Raw genomic sequence first — 5,596 nt, 5'->3', positions numbered from 1 at the left:
ATTTTTGTCCTTCCGAAGCGGGCAACGGGATTTCAATTCCGATGACCGACAGCTTCTTACGGGCAAACCCCACACCAAAAATAGTGCCGACAGTCACTTAGAATATTCATATGAAAAAGAACTTCATAAAAATTTACTATTAATTAAGCTAATCAAATAAAAAGTTTAGAAAATGTGTCCAAGTCTTTTCACTTAAGTTGATTCAAGTGAAGCCAATTTTTAATTATGCATTTCGTCAAGCTTCTCCCCACATCTTTTTATTTTTCTTTTCTTTTCAGGATCATTTTTTTTAATCCCTTTTTCATTTCTTTCTCTCTTTTTTTTATGTGAAAATTACTATATTTGGATAGCCTCTAATGATTTTGAACTTCACTATCCTCTTCTTAAAGTTAAAAACTTTTTACATTTCTTTACTTAACAAATTTATATTAACTTAAAGATTTCATAAAGTCTTTTTACATGAATCTTTTAAGATTTTTAATACTTCAAAAATACATACTTAAAATAGAAAAACATAGTCTTATTCTTTTTTAACAAATATCTTATTCTCTAGAATTAACCTTTATTATTGAAATTTTTTACTTAAATTTACTATGTATTTAGAAACATAAATATAGTTATCTAAAGTTAACTCCTAATACCAAAGATCATGTTAAATTTAAAATTTTGAAAATATAGTTAAATGTGGATAAATAAAATTAAGCTCCTTCTTTTTTTTTTAAAAAAAAAGGTAATTTTTCTCCCCCCCAACTTAAATTTTGAAAAGATTTAGCATGAAGAACTTAAAAATAAAGGGTGAAAGAAAACATTAAATACATAAGAAAAATACATACATGTTGAAGGTTCTGATTTTTGAAAATAAATTCTGAAATACTGCAGGTGCTAATATGAAAAATTACAAGGCTTAAAACATTAAATTGCACATAATACATATAAAATTTGCTGAGAAGGAGTTAATTACTATACATATAACAAAATACTGAAACTAACAACAAAACTAAAACTAACAACAAAACTAAACTATAACAACAAAACTAAACTAAATTCTAGAAATAAAAATAGTTTTACAAATTACAGTTTCACATTACAAGATAACAACAAAGTATCAAAATCTAATAAACAGTCTCAACAATTTCACAAAACACATAACATAGTCACAAAGTACAATCACATACAAACTATTAAAAAGATCACCAGTCATCATCTTCTTCTTCGTCAAAATCCAACTTTTGCTGCAGAAATGGAGTATAAACAGGGTGAATAGGGAACTGAACTGAATGATCACCCCTCATGTATCTCACTAAAGCATAATCATAAGCAACATCATATTCAAACTTCTACTAAATCAAATCATTTGTATGAGCATTTCTGACATCCATGTTCTGTAATCTATGCCCCATCCTCAAAATATCCCCCTGTTGAATCATCATCTAGTCCAATAATTCCGTGTTACTGGGGTCAATAGAAGTAGGCTCATTAAAAGTAGGGGTCCTAGAAATAGAAGGAATATCCCTGCCCTTACTTCCAGATCTCCAATCACAGATCTCCAATCAACATATCTCCAATCAACATAGGACTCATAAGTCTTATTGTTTGCAGGCCCAATAGGTCTTTGAGGCTTAATCCTCTCCTCATATGGTCTAAAATCAACTCCTACCTACTCACAAAGTGTGCAGTTAAGAGTAGGGTGTGCCAATCTCCCAGTGGTCTCTCCCAGAGCAATAGATCGAGTGTTCATATAAATAATAGAGCCTACATTGATGTCCATCACTTGCTGAATATAGAAGCTCAGGATGGCTCTATCCTTGGCCACCTCACTATGATGGTTTTTTGGAATCATTCTCCCAGAAATAAAATAATGTCAGGCCTTAGATACTACATTTAGCATAGAAAGGGGAAAGTTGACTTTAACTCCATTCTTTACTTTCCAAGCCTCTTTCTCACTAGTCAGAAAAGAAATTACCACATCTAAGGCCTCATTTGTAGTAGAAAATGAATGATACTGATATCTATAAATGTCCTCTAACTGATAAAACTCATTTATTTTTCATGGAGTAAACACCACCCTTTTTCCATGAATAAAAACAAAATCATCAGAAACCTCTGGAAAGTTGTCATAAATTTCATAACTATCTCAACCATCGCATCAACAGTAAAATAACAGAAGTTTTCCCACTACCGAGCGATAATTAATTGTTCAACTTCTCCTCCCGAATTTTTGAAACCACGATCCAAAATCACTTTTTTATTTTCACGAAGACTATGAAATCGAGCACTAGCTTTATAACTAACAAATTTTTGCTCTTCTTTCTTTTACTCGCTCTAGGTGCTAGAGGAAATCAAAGAAAAAATTGATAAAAATCTTAATAAATTCAAAAATTCCAAAAATTAAAATGTAAAGCACTTTAAACTTAAATCCACTAAGTAAGAGTTCTTCACCAAAGCATTTTCTCAAAATCTCTCAAAAAAATTACAAAACTTTTGGATCTAGGTAATGTGAGAAAAATCCTTGGTAAAAATAAATAATTTTTAGTTTAAAGTGTAGCTCTTACCTAGAGAATATGAAATCCAAAGTTCCTTTGCCTCTAGATCACCTCAAATCAGCCCAAAATCAAGCCTTAGGTGTGAAAATTGAAGGTTGAAGGTAACTTAAGGGGTAAAAATTGAGGTTTGTGGTGAAAATCACGAATTTAAGGGGTTAAGGGCTGCTCTCGGGTCGAAGGCGCCGTCGGCACTGAAGGCCTGAAATTCAATTTTTGATTTTTTCAAATTTTCAATTTCCCTTCAATTTATCCCAAAGCTTTCTTAGTATTTTTAAACACAAATTTTTATCTAAAAATAATTCACAAATAAAAATTTCACAAACAACAACAAACTAACTTTTATATATGAAAATACACTTTTTACAAACACATTTTTCAAATTAAACATTCACACCTATTAAGAAATCTACGTGTCAATCAACGTCAAAATCAAGCCACTACACTAAACGCTGACACAAAACTATACACATAATAAAAGTTCAGAATTCTAAAGTAAAACAAACCAAACCGAATCCAATCCACACAATTACATTAAATACATAAATATTCTTAAACAAATATAGAATCCAAAGTCTTCAATTATTCTGCAGCTTCTTCAGTGTTTTCTCCTCCTCTAATATCTCCCATGGATTGGTAATGAACATATAAGTTGTAGAAGGATCGGTACGGGAATTGATCTGTCGAATTTTCTTCGATACACTCATTTTTTTTAAACATTCAAACTAATCCTGCTTCAAAAGTTCTAGTATGATCAAAATTTTCTTTCATTCTCCAATCTAGGTGATCAAAAAGGTATTTAAGATCTCCCACTGCATTCATAATACTCTGAAGTTCCCTTTCAATTTTCTTCAATTTCTTCTCCAAAGTAAGTGAACTTCCAACTGTTGGTGGTATTAACGGATTTGAAGCATGTGAAGAATGATCTATAATAGCATTTAATGCTTCATTTTCATTTCTAACATAATTATCATCAATAAGGATCAAGGGCTCCAAGCTAGTAAAACTTTTTCCCGATTTTCATATGACACTTGGGATTGACTGTATATCAGAAAAATTATAGAAGAATGCTCAAGTCCATTAATTAACCCATTCATGATGATACCCATAACAAATTTAAATATGATTGATCATATATCAATGGATTTTTTCATTTGAATTCAGTAATTTAAAATAGCACTTTCTTTGGTGACTCTACTAATCTTCATAGTATGGAGTAATTTTTGCAGAAATAAAGAAATGTCATTACTTTGAAATTGGATTAAGTGACGAAGCAGAGAAACTAATACATCCCTCATCTCGTACTTCCCACATATCACTTTCATCCGTCTGAAAATTATAAACATCTTGCATCAAATCTTGCGTAGGAATGAAAATCTTGAGTAGGGAAAAAAATTGTATAATGACAGATTGAATATTTTATATCATATACAATTCATTAATCCTCGCAGGAGTAAATGGTACAACCTTACCTCATACGAAGACAACTCCTTGGGTAATTTCATGTAAATTTGCATAAAACTCCTTTACTACAGGTACAACAACTACAGCGGTAGTGTAACATAGAACTTCCCATCACCTTTGCAGAATGTTCTTATCAACCGGAGCACTTGGATTGATCAATCCATGATTAACAAAACCTCTCTCCTTGATCAATCTCTTCTTCGTAATAACTTTATCGTATAATCTCTGTGCGTCAAAACTAATATATTTCTTCTATTAAAAACTCCATACCTTGAAGTATTTATAGAATTGAAAGCCATGAAATCTGAAAATAGGAAGTTTCTAGTCGTCCAAGGTAGTTTTAGGACTCTAAAAACACCTCCTAGTTGTTATTACAGAGCAAAATCCCGCCAAATTCTAGCAAAAGTCGTCTGAACCATCAAACCGCTCTCGGAGCCATCGACGCTCTCGATTGGTGCTGCCGGTGCTGAAGTTCGTTTTCTTGGGCGCTGTCGACGCCAATGGCCAAAATTTATGACTTTCATTTTTATTCAATTTAATTTCAAATTTTCCTCCAATACCCATATTTAACTTAATTTATAATAAATGCAAGTATGTAGAATTATTATCATTTATCAAACTAATTAGTAATACATAAACATAAATGTATGGGTTGCCTCCCACAAAACGCTTGGTTTAATGTCGTTAGCCCGACATACCATTTGTTTAGTTGGGTTGACTAACATTAGAATTTCTTTAAATTGAGGTATGTGGTCTTCATAACAGTGTTTTAAACGATGCCCATTAACTTTAAATATCTTTCTAGTGTTAGGATATTTAATAAAAACAATTTCATAATGATCTTTAATCACTTTAAATGGTCCTAATCATTTAGATTTCATTTTTCTTGTAAATAATCTCTATCTTGTATTATACAATAGAACTTCTTATCCATGTTCAAATTTCTTTTTAATAATCTTCCGATGATGCCCTTCCGATCATGCCATATTTTCATTTTCTTATTATAGATTTTTGCATTATCTTCATTTCTTATTTCCTCAAGTTCATTGATGTTGACCTCGCTTTTGGTTGAGGTCTAGAAACTTCTTTAGTAGCCTAGGTCTAGCTATTGATCTTTCCTATTGATTAGTCTTAGAAAACTAGAAAAGGTACCCCCACCATTAGAAACTCAAAACTCTTCTCTTTACTCAACTTGAAGTTCCACATATTGGTCATAACCTATAATGTTTAAAAGATAAGATCATTATGGCAGAGCTCAAGAAGAGTTCCTATAGGGTTACTTGGCCTACTTGGCCTTAGGTAGGATTGACCCTGGGTGTTGATTGGAGCTAAGGTACACCATACCCTCACCATACCTTCACAATACCCTCACAATACCCTGGCTAAGACCAATATATAAGGACCCAAAATGGAGATTACATTGGTCTATGACTCATTCAAAATGATTCTCTACTTAATTACACTTGAAATGCCCAACTTGGCCTTTTGCCCCTAGGCACTTCCAAATTACTTAATTGCCCATGGAACCCAAATTTGGCCAAAATTCCTAAATTCTATCAAAATACCTAAAATTGATCAAAACACATTTCAAA

This window comes from Phalaenopsis equestris, unplaced genomic scaffold (assembly GCF_001263595.1).
Source record: "Phalaenopsis equestris unplaced genomic scaffold, ASM126359v1 Scaffold234243, whole genome shotgun sequence".
Lineage (NCBI taxonomy): Eukaryota > Viridiplantae > Streptophyta > Magnoliopsida > Asparagales > Orchidaceae > Phalaenopsis > Phalaenopsis equestris.
This window is presented reverse-complemented; position numbering follows the sequence as displayed.